The sequence below is a fragment of the Bombina bombina genome, chromosome 6 (assembly GCF_027579735.1).
Source record: "Bombina bombina isolate aBomBom1 chromosome 6, aBomBom1.pri, whole genome shotgun sequence".
NCBI classification, from domain to species: domain Eukaryota; kingdom Metazoa; phylum Chordata; class Amphibia; order Anura; family Bombinatoridae; genus Bombina; species Bombina bombina.
Genome location: NC_069504.1, coordinates 719,297,123 through 719,315,542, shown reverse-complemented (window position 1 = coordinate 719,315,542; position 18,420 = coordinate 719,297,123). Strand labels below are relative to the sequence as shown.

At 38.7% G+C, this 18,420-nt stretch overlaps 2 non-coding genes across 2 annotated transcripts; both read left to right on the top strand.

Moving 5' to 3' along the window:
• The first annotated feature begins 1,359 nt into the window (after positions 1–1,359).
• Positions 1,360–1,452, top strand: TRNAI-UAU (transfer RNA isoleucine (anticodon UAU)). Its single transcript is given in 2 exon segments — positions 1,360–1,397; positions 1,417–1,452. It is a non-coding gene; the product is annotated as a tRNA-Ile (tRNA).
• A 14,894-nt stretch (positions 1,453–16,346) lies between these two features.
• Positions 16,347–16,439, top strand: TRNAI-UAU (transfer RNA isoleucine (anticodon UAU)). Its single transcript is given in 2 exon segments — positions 16,347–16,384; positions 16,404–16,439. It is a non-coding gene; the product is annotated as a tRNA-Ile (tRNA).
• Positions 16,440–18,420: the final 1,981 nt, after the last annotated feature.

Genomic DNA, 18,420 nt, shown 5'->3' with positions numbered 1-18,420 from the left:
TTCGGAGGCTATTTTTGGGAGAAAGGTCTTACAGGCAGTGGTGCCTTCCGTTTAAGCGCCTGCCTTGTCCCTCCCTTCATCCGTGTCCTATAGCTTTGGTATTGGTATCCCACAAGTAATGGATGAATCCGTGGACTGGATACACCTTACAAGAGAAAACAAAATTTATGCTTACCTGATAAATTTATTTCTCTTGTGGTGTATCCAGTCCACGGCCCGCCCTGTCATTTTAAGGCAGGTGTTTTTTATTTTTAAACTATAGTCACCACTGCACCCTATAGTTTCTCCTTTCTCTTGCTTGTCTTCGGTCGAATGACTGGGAGGTGACAGTTAGGGGAGGAGCTATATAGACAGCTCTGCTGTGGGTGATCCTCTTGCAGCTTCCTGTTGGGAAGGAGAATATCCCACAAGTAATGGATGAATCCGTGGACTGGATACACCACAAGAGAAATAAATTTATCAGGTAAGCATAAATTTTGTTTTACTCCTATTAGCAATTTTCTAAGTTCTTTCGGTATCTTTATTTGAAAAAGCAGGAATGAAAACGTAGGAGCCTACCCATTTTTGGTTCAGAACCCAGGATAGCACTTGCTGATTGGTGGCTACATTTAGCCACCAATCAGCAAGTGCTACCCAGGTGCTAAACCTAAAATGGGCTGGCTCCTAAGCTTTCATTCCTGCTTTTCAAATAAAGATAGCAAGAGAAAGAATACAAATTAATAATAGGAGTCAATTAGAAAGTTGCTTAAAATTGCTTGTTCTGTCTGAATCATGAAACAAAAAAATTGGGTTTAGTATCCCTTTAATGTAAATTTATTATAGCCAAAATTATCTGTCTCATAGAACACATTCTGATCTCCTTTAAAAATAGCAACTTTTTACTTCTAATATCTAATTTATCTATCTCTAAAATAAATATATTTTCTGTATGCTCCCAGGCTTTCTTGGACATAATACAACATAACATTACTCTTGACCTTGCTTTTTATGTAAAAATCTTAACTTACAAGTTTTGAAATCTCCCAAGTAGGGATAGGCGAATGTGTAATACTATTTTGAATTTGAATATTACATTTATAAAACACAGTTGTAGACTAGAAATACTATTTCGAATTCGAATGTCACATTCAAATTCGAATATTACATTTCGAAATTGAATGAATACATAGCTAAACATTTTATTATTATATCTGCAATATAAGTCATGAAAACATAGAGAATTTAAACACTTTTAATGTGGTCAAATGCACATTGTGGAACTCTTGGGAATTTGGGGTGTAAATATATTTCTGAGGAGTTTTTTTCCACTGTGCAATAGAATGTTCGCATTTTAAATGCATAAAAGGGCATACAGCATGTGCTCCAGTGGCGCAATCGGTTAGCGCGCGGTACTTATAAGACAGTATTTGATGAGCAATGCCGAGGTTTTGAGTTCGAGCCTCACCTGGAGCACTTATTTTCTGTTAATTTAGGGCCAGATTACGAGTGGAGCGCTAACTGATACATTGCAGGTGTTTTTTCATGTCAGGTTAACCACTCATATTACAAGTTGGTAGTAAACTTGCACTCAAGTAAACGCTTGAGTGCAATCGCGATTTACGCTAGAATGATTACCGCTTCCTGCATTGGAGACCTTTGCAGTTAAATAGATGAAAACATGAAAAAAACATTCATGCGATATTCATTTTTAATAAAAGTTTTAACTATGTATTTACTGTAAATTTCTCTTGTTAAGTGTATCCAGTCCACGGATCATCCATTACTTGTGGGATATTCTCCTTCCCAACAGGAAGTTGCAAGAGGATCACCCACAGCAGAGCTGCTATATAGCTCCTCCCCTAACTGTCATATCCAGTCATTCTCTTGCAAGCCTCAACCAAGATGGAGGTCGTAAGAGGAGTGTGGTGTTTTATACTTAGTTTATTCTTCAATCAAAAGTTTGCTATTTTTAAATGGTACCGGAGTGTACTGTTTATCTCAGGCAGTATTTAGAAGAAGAATCTGCCTGCGTTTTCTATGATCTTAGCAGAAGTAACTAAGATCCATGGCTGTTCTCACATATTCTGAGGAGTGAGGTAACTTCAGAGAGGGAATGGCGTGCAGGTTTTCCTGCAATAAGGTATGTGCAGTTAATATATTTCTAGGGATGGAATTTGCTAGAAAATGCTGCTGATACTGAAATAATGTAAGTAAAGCCTTAAATGCAGTGAGAGCTACTGGTATCGGGCGTATTAATAGAGATACATACTCTTATAAAAATGTAATATAAAACGTTTGCTGGCATGTTTAATTGTTTTTATATATGTTTGGTGATAAAACTTATTGGGGCCTAGTTTTTTTCCACATGGCTGGCTTGAATTCTGCCTAGTAACAGTTTCCTGACTTTCCACTGTTGTAATATGAGTGGGAGGGGTTTTTTTGTGCAGCAAAAATTACAGACACAGACATCCAGCTTCTTCCTGCATAATCCAGGATATCTCTGGAGGGCTCAAAAGGCTTCAAAGTCGTTTTTGAGGGAGGTAAAAAGCCACAGTAGAGCTGTGGCAGTTGTTGTGACTATTTAAAAAAAAAACAAAAACAAAAAAAAAAAAACGTTTTTGTCAGTTATTATTCTGTGTTTGGTATTAAGGGGTTAATCATCCATTTGCAAGTGGGTGCAATGCTCTGCTAACTTGTTACATACACTGTAAAAATTTTGTTAGTGTAACTGCCTTTTTTCACTGTTATTTCAAATTTTGGCAAAAATTTGTGTTTCTTAAAGGTGCAGTAACGTTTTTTATATTGCTTGTAAACTTGTTTAAAGTGTTTTCCAAGCTTGCTAGTCTCATTGCTAGTCTGTTTAAACATGTCTGACACAGAGGAAACAACTTGTTCATTATGTTTGAAAGCCATGGTGGAGCCCCATAGGAGAATGTGTACTAAATGTATTGATTTCACCTTAAACAGTAAAGATCAGTCTTTAACTATAAAAGAAATATCACCAGAAGATTCTGACGAGGGGGAAGTTATGCCGACTAACTCTCCCCATGTGTCAAACCCTTCGCCTCCCGCTCAGGGGATGCACGCTAATATGGCGCCAATTGCATCAGGGACGCCCATAGCGATTACCTTCCAGGACATGGCTGCAATCATGAATAATACCCTGTCAGAGGTATTATCCAGGTTGCCTGAATTAAGAGGCAAGCGCAATTGCTCTGGGGTTAGGAGAAATACAGAGCGCGCAGATGCTGTAAGGGCCATGTCTGATACTGCGTCACAATATGCAGATCATGAGGACGGAGAGCTTCAGTCTGTGGGTGACGTCTCTGATTCGGGGAAACCTGATTCAGAGATTTCTAATTTTAAATTTAAGCTTGAGAACCTCCGTGTATTGCTTGGGGAGGTATTAGCTGCTCTGAATGACTGTAACACAGTTGCAGTACCAGATAAATTGTGTAGGCTGGATAAATACTATGCGGTGCCGGTGTGTACTGATGTTTTTCCTATACCTAAAAGGCTTACAGAAATTATTAGCAAGGAGTGGGATAGACCGGGTGTGCCTTTTTCCCCACCTCCTATATTTAGAAAAATGTTTCCAATAGACGCCACTACACGGGACTTATGGCAGACGGTCCCTAAGGTGGAGGGAGCAGTTTCTACTTTAGCAAAGCGTACCACTATCCCGGTTGAGGACAGTTGTGCTTTTTCAGATCCAATGGATAAAAAGTTGGAGGGTTACCTTAAGAAAATGTTTATTCAACAAGGTTTTATTTTACAGCCCCTTTGCATGCATAGCGCCTGTCACTGCCGCGGCGGCATTCTGGTTTGAGGCCCTGGAAGAGGCCATCCATACAGCTCCATTGACTGAAAATATTGACAAGCTTAGAACACTTAAGCTAGCTAACTCATTTGTTTCTGATGCCATTGTTCATTTGACTAAACTAACGGCTAAGAATTCCGGATTCGCCATCCAGGCGCGTAGGGCGCTATGGCTTAAATCCTGGTCAGCTGACGTGACTTCGAAGTCTAAATTACTCAACATTCCTTTCAAGGGGCAGACCTTATTCGGGCCTGGTTTGAAGGAAATTATTGCTGACATTACTGGAGGTAAGGGTCATACCCTTCCTCAGGACAGGGCCAAAGCAAAGGCCAAACTGTCTAATTTTCGTGCCTTTCGAAATTTCAAGGCAGGTGCAGCATCAACTTCCTCCGCTTCAAAGCAAGAGGGAACTTTTGCTCAATCTAAGCAGGCCTGGAAACCTAACCAGTCCTGCAACAAAGGCAAGCAGTCCAGAAAGCCTGCTGCTGCCTCTAAGACAGCATGAAGGAATGGCCCCCTATCCGGCGATGGATCTAGTAGGGGGCAGACTTTCTCTCTTCGCCCAGGCATGGGCAAGAGATGTTCAAGATCATATCTCAGGGATATCTTCTGGACTTCAAAGCTTCCCCTCCACAAGGGAGATTTCATCTTTCAAGGCTATCTGCAAATCAGATAAAGAAAGAGGCATTCCTACGCTGTGTGCAAGACCTCCTAATTATGGGAGTGATCCATCCAGTTCCGCGGACGGAACAAGGACAGGGTTTTTATTCAAATCTGTTTGAGGTTCCCAAAAAAGAGGGAACCTTCAGACCAATTTTGGATCTAAAGATCTTAAACAAATTCCTCAGAGTTCCATCTTTCAAAATGGAAACTATTCGGACCATCCTACCCATGATCCAAGAGGGTCAGTACATGACCACAGTGGACCTAAAGGATGCCTACCTTCACATACCGATTCACAAAGACCATCATCGGTTTCTAAGGTTTGCTTTCTAGACAGGCATTACCAATTTGTAGCTCTTCCCTTCGGGTTGGCTACAGCCCCGAGAATTTTTACAAAGGTTCTGGGATCACTTCTGGCGTTTCTAAGACCGGGAGGCATAGAGGTAGTTCCGTATCTAGACGACATCCTGATACAGGCGTCAAACTTTCAAGTTGCCAAGTCTCATACAGAGATAGTTCTGGCATTTCTGAGGTCGCACGGGTGGAAAGTGAACGAGGAAAAGAGTTCTCTATCCCCACTCACAAGAGTCTCCTTCTTAGGGACTCTTATAGATTCTGTAGAAATTAAAATTTACCTGACGGAGTCCAGGTTATCAAAACTTCTAAATGCTTGCCGTGTTCTTCACTCCATTCCGCGCCCTTCGGTGGCTCAGTGTATGGAGGTAATCGGCTTAATGGTAGCGGCAATGGACATAGTGCCATTTGCGCGCCTACATCTCAGACCGCTGCAATTATGCATGCTTAGTCAGTGGAATGGGGATTACACAGATTTGTCCCCTCTGCTAAATCTGGATCAAGAGACCAGAGATTCTCTTCTCTGGTGGTTGTCTCGGGTCCACCTGTCCAAGGGTATGACCTTTCGCAGGCCAGATTGGACAATTGTAACAACAGATGCCAGCCTTCTAGGTTGGGGTGCAGTCTGGAACTCCCTGAAGGCACAGGGATCGTGGACTCAGGAGGAGAAACTCCTTCCAATAAATATTCTGGAGTTAAGAGCGATATTCAATGCTCTTCTGGCTTGGCCTCAGTTAGCAACACTGAGGTTCATCAGATTTCAGTCAGACAACATCACGACTGTGGCTTACATCAACCATCAAGGGGGAACCAGGAGTTCCCTAGCGATGTTAGAAGTCTCAAAAATAATTCGCTGGGCAGAGTCCCACTCTTGCCACCTGTCAGCAATCCATATCCCAGGCGTGGAGAACTGGGAGGCGGATTTTCTAAGTCGTCAGACTTTCCATCCGGGGGAGTGGGAACTCCATCCGGAGGTGTTTGCTCAATTGATTCATCGTTGGGGCAAACCAGAGTTGGATCTTATGGCGTCTCGCCAGAACGCCAAGCTCCCTTGTTACGGATCCAGGTCCAGGGACCCAGAAGCGACGCTGATAGATGCTCTAGCAGCACCTTGGTTCTTCAACCTGGCTTATGTGTTTCCACCGTTTCCTCTGCTCCCTCGACTGATTCCCAAAATCAAACAGGAGAGAGCATCAGTGATTCTGATAGCACCTGCGTGGCCACGCAGGACTTGGTATGCAGACCTAGTGGACATGTCATCCTTTCCACCATGGACTCTGCCTCTAAGACAGGACCTTCTGATACAAGGTCCTTTCAATCATCCAAATCTAATTTCTCTGAGACTGACTGCATGGAGATTGAACGCTTGATTCTATCAAAGCGTGGCTTCTCCGAGTCAGTCATTGATACCTTAATACAGGCACGAAAGCCTGTTACCAGGAAAATCTACCACAAGATATGGAGTAAATATCCTTATTGGTGTGAATCCAAGAATTACTCATGGAGTAAGGTTAGGATTCCTAGAATATTGTCTTTTCTCCAAGAGGGCTTGGATAAAGGATTATCAGCTAGTTCCTTAAAGGGACAGATTTCTGCTCTGTCTATTCTTTTGCACAAGCGTCTGGCAGAGGTTCCAGACGTTCAGGCATTTTGCCAGGCTTTGCTTAGAATTAAGCCTGTGTTTAAACCTGTTGCTCCTCCGTGGAGCTTAAACTTGGTTCTTAAAGTTCTTCAAGGAGTTCTGTTTGAACCCCTTCATTCCATTGATATTAAACTTTTATCTTGGAAAGTTCTGTTTTTGTTGGCTATTTCCTCGGCTCGGAGAGTCTCTGAGCTATCTGCCTTACAATGTGATTCTCCTTATCTGATTTTTCATGCAGATAAGGTAGTTTTGCGTACCAAACCTGGGTTTTTACCTAAGGTGGTTTCTAACAAGAATATCAATCAAGAGATTGTTGTTCCATCATTGTGTCCTAATCCTTCTTCAAAGAAGGAACGTCTTTTACATAATCTGGACGTAGTCCGTGCCTTGAAGTTTTACTTACAAGCTACTAAGGATTTTCATCAAACATCTTCCCTGTTTGTTTTTTACTCTGGACAGAGGAGAGGTCAAAAAGCTTCGGCAACCTCTCTGTCCTTTTGGCTTTGGAGCGTAATACGCCTAGCCTATGAGACTGCTGGACAGCAGCTCCCTGAAAGGATTACAGCTCATTCTACTAGAGCTGTGGCTTCCACATGGGCCTTCAAAAATGAGGCCTCTGTTGAACAGATTTGCAAGGCTGCGACTTGGTCTTCGTTTCACACTTTTTCAAAATTTTACAAATTTGATACTTTTGCTTCTTCGGAGGCTGTTTTTGGGAGAAAGGTTCTTTGGGCAGTGGTTCCTTCCGCTTAATCCTGCCTTGTCCCTCCCGCTTAATCCTGCCTTGTCCCTCCCATCATCCGTGTACTTTAGCTTTGGTATTGGTATCCCACAAGTAATGGATGATCCGTGGACTGGATACACTTAACAAGAGAAAACATAATTTATGCTTACCTGATAAATTTATTTCTCTTGTAGTGTATCCAGTCCACGGCCCACCATGTCCTTTTAAGGCAGGTCTAAATTTTAATTAAACTACAGTCACCACTGCACCCTATGGTTTCTCCTTTCTCTGTTTGTTTTCGGTCGAATGACTGGATATGACAGTTAGGGGAGGAGCTATATAGCAGCTCTGCTGTGGGTGATCCTCTTGCAACTTCCTGTTGGGAAGGAGAATATCCCACAAGTAATGGATGATCCGTGGACTGGATACACTACAAGAGAAATAAATTTATCAGGTAAGCATAAATTATGTTATTTCACATTCCTATGCTCTGCACATAGCATAATATGTTCTAAGTATTTATAAATAGATATGCCTATATATATATATATATATATCTGTATATATCTATACCTATATATAATTATATATATATATATATATATATATATATATATATATATATATATATATATATATATATACTGTATATATAGAGTTTAAGATATATATTTGTGCAAAATAACACCATATATTTATATATATATATATATATATATATAGAAATATTTATTTATGAATAAATAGAACATATTTTGGTATGTGAAGAACATTGAAATGTGAAATATTCATATTTTCATGTGTGGTTAGCGCACTTGAGAATATGGGATCTGGTTTTCGCGTGAGTTGGGTGTTTTTACTCCATTGACTCCTATGGGGGAATAGGTTAATGCATGCGCAATATTCTAAGTTCCGCTTCTTGCGCTCGTCCGGCTAGCGCACAAGAGAAAACAGTTTACTTTCAACTCATAATACAAGCTCAACCCGACCCACACAAAAAGCTTACTTCTAGCGCTATTAGCGCTTGAGCAGGAGCATTAAATAACGCTCCACTTGTAATCTGGTTCTTAGCATTATATTTTGAAATGTTAATTTAATTGTATCTTTCTTTCTATAAATCTTTTGGTTATATTGTCAAAACAATAAACAGTTGTCCAACAATTAAATCTAATACAAATTTAGGAAGATTAGCCTCATCAAAATAAATGGTAACTTGTCTCTTCTACAATAAATTTTAACTTGCCTTTTCCAAGTGGTCTGTGACATACAACCACTCCTGATCAGACTGTACAGGCAAGGCTGTGACTGAGATGCTGGAATGAAAGGGTTAACAAAACACTTTCTAAACTATCCTAACTCCAAAAAGTAAAAAAAAAACAATTTTATCACCACCCCTATCTGCATCTATAACCCCAAATGCTGCCACCAAAAAGGATATTTAAAATTATTAGTTTTTTTGTCCCCTACTGCAAAGATTAAAATCTAAAAAGCCAATTTGGTAAAAAAATCTGTCTTAAAAAATACCAGTCTCTTTCAGTAACGTGGTTCAAATATAAGACAAAGGCAAACTTAATAAAGGAACATTAATTATGGGCAAAAAGGAGTCCCAGTGCATGTATATATAAAAAAAAAGGTTAACAAACAATGTACACACAGCAAACATTTTTTTTAAATAAAAAGGAGAACTAACAGAAACCTGTTACTTTACCAGAAGTCTTATAGTCTTCTGTTTCCAGGGAAATTACCAGATACACTGTTATGCATAGTTTCCCATGTAAAATAGCAAAGGTATATTGTTGAAATCAAAGTTATATTACACTTAACTCTGATATCAGATTTCTTTACCAAACCTCCTTCCAGAGTGGGCCAGGGAAGTACCCACCCTCTCTTAGGATGTCATAAAGCTCTTAATACTTGGCTGAAATTATAGAACACCTTATAACTTCTGTTATGTATATCTAGTTCATGTAAACAGATATGCAATCCCCCTGTGATGTCATAAGGATTATTTTGTCTGAAAGGTCTAATAGACATAAAATCTTATTCTAATTTGAACCAACAATAGTCCTTAATTGGCTTTGGGCCATTGCCTGGATAGAGAGACTATGTTCTATCACCCTCTGCGTTGACAGGTTGAGGCAATAAACTGACCTTAGGCAATACAGTTATCTCTAGTGAAGCTTATAACTATTTATGAGGAACTCTGGTGTTTTAAGGGAAAAAAACACAAGGAAACACATCCTTTAGAACCCTTGTGCCTAAATGATGCCTTCATGACACCTCCCCCAAATAAAAGATGAAAAGGGAGGTTGCATACAAGCTATTCCAGGTGCGTATCAAAGGGAGCTCTCTCTTGATGTGATAACCCCATTCCCAGACAAATTGCACATAGTGTTTTTGCCATCATGAGGCCCTTAATTAAAAAATGTTACTCAATTTGCTTGGTCTGTGAAATATACATCACACCCTGTTACAGGTGTGTCTGTGGTGCCCAGTTTCCTTTCACACCCTCTGACCCTTTAGCATGATGGTTGCTGTTGATTAACTAACCAGTGATCGTGCCCCTCCACCTGAGTAGAATCCCTTCTCCTTGTACTCCTTCTCCTTGTTATGGTTGGTAGAAGGTTGCCTAGATGAATCCCCTATTTTCTCCACTGTGGTGCCTATCTGCTGGGAACTTTGAATCTGCACTATTACCAGTGTATGTGATTAATGGGACTGTGGTGCTGTGTGAATACGCTTCTCTGTGTTTCTCCCATTTGGATCTTCATTCTGAGTCAGTCCCTGTCCTCTAGTCCGTGCAGACTGCTTATAGGTCACAACTCGGGTTACTGGGGTCTCTGTCAGCCACAATCTTACACATTCACTTTGAGGGTCCCTCAAGTAGTATCCTGTACCCTACTACCCCACACATGCTGCTTTTGGCACAGATTGGTCTCTACCTCGGGTCTCTCTCACAGTCAGGCTGCCACTTCACATTCTCACTCAGGATTTGGGATCCTTCTGGCTCTATTACAGACAGGCACAAATCTTTCTTCTGCCATTTCTCCCATTTACCCTGTCCTCTTACACCTTCTACAGAAGAAGGCTGGAAGAAGGTTCCTAGATACAAGGTAATCATAGAGGTACAAAGTATATTAATATAACTGTGTTGGTTATGCAAAACTGGGAAATGGGTAATAAAGGGATTATCTATCTTTTAAAACAATAACAATTCTATGGTAGACTATCCCTTTAATAGAGCATGCAGGTACAGGTAAAGCAAAGTGGTAACGTATATCTTAATAAGTTGGGTCTCAAGGATGCTTAGGGTAAGATTCACCATGAGATGAATGCATTGATTGGTTGTAGGCTTGCACATTTGAGCCTGCACCCTCTAGCCAATTTGGATTTGGTGGATGAAAATCAACCCCCGAGTCATTCAACTGGGGTGATTGACAAGCCCTACTTTCACACAATTCATTGGTTGAGTGAGGGTAGGGGGCGGCATTGCACAAGCATTCGCCCGTGCAATGTTAAAGGGACATTAAACTCAATTTTTTTTCATTCATGATTTAGAAAGAGCATGCAATTTTAAACAACTTTCCAATTTACGTCTAGGTAAAGGGGTAGTTTAGCCTCCCAAATTAAGAAAGGTACAACATCCTGCCGTGGAGGGGTCCATGGATAGGTTCCCAGTGGCGGTTGATTAAAAGTAAATTGGAATGTTGTTTAAAATTTTATTCTCTATCTGAATCATAAAAGAAAAAGGTTGGGTTTCATGTCCCTTTAAATATTGTGAACAAATGCGACCCACAATCTGCAATCAAATGCGGGTAGGTTCACATGTGAATCCTGTCCATTCGCAGATTGATAAATATTGCCCATAGTATAAGTATGCTCTACCTGTCAGATTTTGAATTTACAGGGGTTACAAATAGCAAAACAAACTTTGACCACATGTATATTATAACAATGATTATGGCAACAAAAAGTAACCCTTATTCCCTATTACCCCAAACCCAACCACAAAAATCAACCTTTATCTAGCAGATGTCCACACCTCTTGTGTTCTTGTTAGAAGGTTGTAATATTTATTCCCAATTATAGCACAAACATGTAATCTAAAGGTATTGCAGTTTACAAAACCACCACTTGTTGACTGAGGTAAAATAGATTGTGTCCCTCTCTATGCTGCTATTAAAGGGATACTAAACCCAATCTATTCAGATAGAGCATGCAGTTTTAAGCAACTTTCTAATTTACTCCTATTATCAATTTTCTAAGGCCTAGATTTAGAGTTTGGCGGTAGCCGTCAAAACCAGCGTTAGAGGCTCCTAACGCTGGTTTTAGGCTACCGCCGTATTTGGAGTCAGTCAGGAAAGGGTCTAACGCTCACTTTCCAGCCGCAACTTTTCCATACCGCAGATCCCGTTACGTCAATTGCGTATCCTATCTTTTCAATGGGATCTTTCTAACTCCGGTATTTAGAGTCGTGGCTGAAGAGAGCGTTAGAAATCTAACGACAAAATCCTAAATAATTAACCCCTAATCTGGCCGAGCCGCAAAGCGCCGCTACCTACATTATAGCTATGTACCCCTAATCTGCTGCCCCCTAACACCGCCGACCACTATATTATATTTATTAACTCCCTAATCTGCCCCGCTCAACGTCGCCTGCAACCTGCCTACACTTATAACCCCTAATCTGCCGAGCGGAGTCCTCACCGCTACTATAATAAAGTTATTAACCCCTAATCCGCCTCACTCCCGCCTCAATAACCCTATAATAAATAGTATTAACCCCTAATCTGCCCTCCCTAACATCGCCGACACCTAACTTCAATTATTAACCCCTAATCTGCCGACCGAATCTCGCCGCTACTGTAATAAATGTATTGACCCCTAAAGCTAAGTCTAACCCTAACACTAACACCCCCCCTAAATTAAATAATTTTAAATCTAACGAAATAAATTAACTCTTATTAAATAAATTATTCCTATTTAAAGCTAAATACTTACCTGTAAAATAAACCCTAATATAGCTACAATATAAATTATAATTATATTATAGCTATTTTAGGATTAATATTTATTTTACAGGCAACTTTGTAATTATTTAAACCAGGTACAATAGCTATTAAATAGTTAATAACTATTTAAATAGTTACCTAGTTAAAATAATTACAAAATTACCTGTAAAATAAATCCTAACCTAAATTACAATTAAACCTAACACTACACTATCAATAAAATTAATTAAATAAAATACCTACAATTACCTACAATTAAACCTAACACTACACTATCAATAAATTAATTAAATACAATACCTACAATTATCTACAATTAAACCTAACACTACACTATCAATAAATTAATTAAATACAATTCCTACAAATAAATACAATGAAATAAACTAACTAAAGTACAAAAAATAAAAAAGAACTAAGTTACAAAAAATAAAAAAATATTTACAAACATTAGAAAAATATTACAACAATTTTAAAACTAATTACACCTACTCTAAGCCCCCTAATAAAATAACAAAGCCCCCCAAAATAAAAAAATGCCCTACCCTATTCTAAATTACAAAAGTTCAAAGCTCTTTTACCTTACCAGCCCTGAATAGGGCCCTTTGCGGGGCATGCCCCAAAGAATTCAGCTCTTTTGCCTGTAAAAAAAAACATACAATACCCCCCCCCCAACATTACAACCCACCACCCTCATACCCCTAATCTAACCCAAACCCCCCTTAAATAAACCTAACACTAAGCCCCTGAAGATCTTGCTACCTTATCTTCACCATACCAGGTTCACCGATCGATGCAGAAGAGCTCCTCCGATGTCTTGATCCAAGCCCAAGCGGGGGGCTGAAGATGTCCATGATCCGGATGAAGTCTTCATCCAAGCGGGAGCTGAAGAGGTCCATGATCCGGCTGAAGTCTTCTATCAACGGCATCTTCAATCTTCTTTCTTCCGGAGCCATCATCTTCCAGCCGACGCGGAACATCCTCTTCTCCCGACGCCTACTCGCCGAATGACGGTTCCTTTAAATGACGTCATCCAAGATGGCGTCCGTCGAATTCCGATTGGCTGATCGGATTCTATCAGCCGAATCGGAATTAAGGTAGGAAAATTCTGATTGGCTGATGGAATCAGCCAATCAGATTGAAGTTCAATCCGATTGGCTGATCCGATCAGCCAATCAGATTGAGCTCGCATTCTATTGGCTGTTCCGATCAGCCAATAGAATGCGAGCTCAATCTGATTGGCTGATTCCATCAGCCAATCAGAATTTTCCTACCTTAATTCCGATTGGCTGATAGAATCTTATCAGCCAATCGGAATTCGACGACGCCATCTTGGATGACGTCATTTAAAGGAACCGTCATTCGGCGAGTAGGCGTCGGGAGAAGAGGATGTTCCGCGTCGGCTGGAAGATGATGGCTCCGGAAGAAAGAAGATTGAAGATGCCGTTGATAGAAGACTTCAGCCGGATCATGGACCTCTTCAGCTCCCGCTTGGATGAAGACTTCAGCCGGATCATGGACATCTTCAGCCCCCCGCTTGGGCTTGGATCAAGACATCGGAGGAGCTCTTCTGGATCGATCGATGAACCTGGTATGGTGAAGATAAGGTAGGAAGATCTTCAGGGGCTTAGTGTTAGGTTTATTTAAGGGGGGGTTTGGGTTAGATTAGGGGTATGTGGGTGGTGGGTTGTAATGTTGGGGGGGTATTGTATGTGTTTTTTTTACAGGCAAAAGAGCTGAATTCTTTGGGGCATGCTCCGCAAAGGGCCCTGTTCAGGGCTGGTAAGGTAAAAGAGCTTTGAACTTTTGTAATTTAGAATAGGGTAGGGCATTTTTTTATTTTGGGGGGCTTTGTTATTTTATTAGGGGGCTTAGAGTAGGTGTAATTAGTTTAAAATTGTTGTAATATTTTTCTGATGTTTGTAAATATTTTTTTATTTTTTGTAACTTAGTTCTTTTTTATTTTTTGTACTTTAGTTAGTTTATTTCATTGTATTTATTTGTATATATTGTATTTAATTAATGTATTGATAGTGTAGTGTTAGGTTTAATTGTAGGTAATTGTAGGTATTGTATTTATTGATAGTGTAGTGTTAGGTTTAATTGTAACTTAGGTTAGGATTTATTTTACAGGTAATTTTGTAATTATTTTAACTATTTTAGCTATTAAATAGTTCTTAACTATTTAATAGCTATTGTACCTGGTTAAAATAAATACAAAGTTTCCTGTAAAATAAATATAAATCCTAAAATAGCTATAATATAATTATAATTTATATTGTAGCTATATTAGGATTTATTTTACAGGTAGGTATTTAGCTTTAAATAGGAATAATTTATTTAATAAGAGTTAATTAATTTCGTTAGATTTAAATTATATTTAACTTAGGGGGGTGTTAGTATTAGGGTTAGACTTAGCTTTATTGGTTAATACATTTATTAGAATAGCGGTGAGCTCCAGTCGGCAGATTAGGGGTTAATGTTTGAAGTTAGGTGTCGGCGATGTTAGGGAGGGCAGATTAGGGGTTAATACTATTTATTATAGGGTTAGTGAGGCGGATTAGGGGTTAATAACTTTATTATAATAGCGGTGCGGTCCGCTCGGCAGATTAGGGGCTAATAAGTGTAGGCAGGTGGAGGCGACGTTGTGGGGGACAGATTAGGGGTTAATTAATATAATATAGGGGTCGGCGGTGTTAGGGGCAGCAGATTAGGGGTACATAGGGATAATGTAAGTAGCGGCGGTTTACGGAGCGGCAGATTAGGGGTTAATAATAATATGCAGGGGTCAGCGATAGCGGGGGCGGCAGAATAGGGATTAATAAGTGTAAGGTTAGGGGTGTTTAGACTCGGGGTATATGTTAGAGTGTTAGGTGCAGACGTAGGAAGTGTTTCCCCATAGAAAACAATGGGGCTGCGTTAGGAGCTGAACGCGGCTTTTTTTGCAGGTGTTAGGTTTTTTTCGGCTCAAACAGCCCCATTGTTTTCTATGGGGGAATCGTTCAAGAGCACGTTTTTGAAGCTGGCCGCGTCCGTAAGTACCGCTGGTATCGAGAGTTGAAGTTGCGTTAAATATGCTCTACGCTCCTTTTTTGGAGCCTAACGCAGCCATTCTGTGAACGCTCAATACCAGCGGTATTTAAAAGGTGCGGCCAGAAAAAAGCCATCGTTAGCTACGCACCCCTTTGGCCGCAGAACTCTAAATGTAGGCGTTAGTTCTTTCGGCATCTTTATTTGAAAAAGCAGGAATGAAAACTTAGGAGACGACCCATTTTTGGTTCAGAACCCAGGAAAGCACTTGCTGATTGATGGCTACATTTAGCCACCAATCCGCAAGCACTACCCAGGTGCTAAACCTAAAATGGGCCGGCTCCTAAGCTTTCATTCCTGCTTTTCAAATAAAGATAGCAAGAGAAAGAATACAAATTAATAATAGGAGTCAATTAGAAAGTTGCTTAAAATTGCTTTTTTTGTCCGAATCATGAAACAAAAAAATTGGGTTTAGTATCCCTTTAATGTAAATTTATTATAGCCAGAATTATCTGTCCCATAGAACAAATTCTGATCTCCTTTAAAAATAGCAACTTTTTACTTCTAATATCTAATTTATCTATCTCTAAAATAAATATATTTTCTGTATGCTCCCAGGCTTTCTTCAACATAATACAACATAACATTACTCTTGACCTTGCTTTTTATGTAAAAATCTTAACTTTAGAATACAAGTTTTGAAATCTCCCAGGTAGGGATGGGCGAATGTGTTTATATTCGAATTCGAATGTTAGAACGAATGTTATTGTAGAAATTCAATTTACATAATAGAATGTTGATAGACTAGAAATACTATTTTGAATTTGAATATTACATTTATACAAAACAGTTGTAGACTAGAAATACTATTTTGAATTCGAATGTGACATTCGAATTCGAATATTACATTTAGCAATTGAATGAATACATAGCTAAACATTCTATTATTATATCTGCAATATAAGTCATGAAAACATAGGGAATTTAAACACTTGTAATGTGGTCAAATGCACATTGTGGAACTCTTGGGAATTTGGGGTGTATATGTATTTCTCAGGGGTTTTTTTTCACTGTGCAATAGAATGTTCATATTTTAAATGCATAAACAGTCATACAGCATGTGCTCCAGTGGCGCAATCGGTTAGCGCGCGGTACTTATAAGACAGTATTTGATGAGCAATGCCGAGGTTGTGAGTTCGAGCCTCACCTGGAGCACTTATTTTCTGTTAATTTAGGGCCAGATTACGAGTGGAGCGCTAACTGATAACATTGCGGGTGTTTTTGCGTGTCAGATTAACCACTCACATTACAAGTTGGTAGTAAACTTGCACTCAAGTAAACGCTTGAGTGCAATCGCGATTTACGCTAGAATGATTACCGTATCCTACATTGGAGACCTTTGCAGTTAAATAGATGAAAACATGAAAAAAAACAATCATGCAATATTCATTTTTAATAAAAGTTTTAACTATGTATTTACAGTAAATATTTCACATTCCTATGCTCTGCACATAGCATATGTTCTAAGTATTTATAAATAGATATGCCTATATATATATCTGTATATATCTATGCCTATATATAATTATATATATATATATATATATATATATATATTAAGATATATATTTGTGCAAAATAACACCATATATATATATATATATATATATATATATATATATATATATAAATATTTATTTATGAATAAATAGAACATATTTTAGTATGTGGAAGAAAATTGAAATGTGGAATATTCATATTTTTGTGTGAGATAGTGGGTGATGGTAGTGCGCTTAGTGTAGGGGTATTAAACACCTTTACTTAAATAGCAGATCCTTCAAGCTACTATAATGAAAAATTTAACAAGTGTGAGAGGGAAAGTAAGGGCGCTAGGAAAGCTAAAAATACCACTGAAAGCTGAGAGATAGATTGTATAATGACCAGGACTTCTAATAGATTAATAATGTATTTAATGTACCATAAAGGATGACAAGGAAACAAAATTACAACATTAAAGGGGACGTCTCCCAAGAAATTGCATAACAAAAAATACAGTATAAAATTATTATGAATAAAGACTGGATTCCAGTTAAACGGTGGATACTATGTACAAATAAAAGTTCATTCCTTAGGACCTTGCCATTTGCGAGATACAGTGTCTATATCTAAAGTCAGATGTCAGATATACAGATAATCTTGATTGCTGTTCTATGTAATATTCCCACAATAGAAAATCTTTACATCATCTGTATTTTGGTAGGCTAAAAAAGCTGTGACTGAGATGCTGGAATGAAAGGGTTAACAAAACACTTTCTAAACTATCCTAACTCCAAAAAGTAAAAAAAAATCAATTTTATCACTACCCCTATCTGCATCTATAACTCCAAATGCTGCCACCAAAAAAGGATATTTAAAATTATTAGTTTTTTTGTCCCCTACTGCAAAGATTAAAATCTAAAAAGCCAATTTGGTAAAAAATCTGTGCTTAAAAAATACCAGTCTCTTTCAGTAACGTGGTTCAAATATAAGACAAAGGCAAACTTAATAAATGAACATTAATTATGGGCAAAAAGGAGTCACAGTGCATGTATATATATATATAAAAAAAAAAAAAGTTAACAAACAATGTACACACAGCAAACATTTTGTTTTAAATAAAAAGGAGAACTAACAGAAACCTGTTACTTTACCAGAAGTCTTATAGTCCTTCTGTTTCCAGGGAAATTACCAGATACACTGTTATGCATAGTTTCCCATGTAAAATAGCGAAGGCATATTGTTGAAATCAAAGTTATATACACTTAACTCTGATATCAGATTTCTTTACCAAACCTCCTTCCAGAGTGGGCCAGAGTACACACCCTCTCTTAGGATGTCATAAAGCTCTTAATCCTTGGCTGAAATTATAGAACACCTTATAACTTCTGTTATGTATATCTAGTTCATATAAACAGATAGGTAATCCCCCTGTGATGTCATAAGGATTATTTTGTCTGAAAGGTCTAATAGACATAAAATCTTATTCTATTTTGAACCAACAATAGTCCTTAATTGGCTTCGGGCCATTGCCTGGATAGAGAGACTATGTTCTATCACCCTCTGCGTTGACAGGTTGAGGCAATAAACTGACTTTAGGCAATACAGTTATCTCTAGTGAAGCTTATAACTATTTATGAGGAACTCTGGTGTTTTAAGG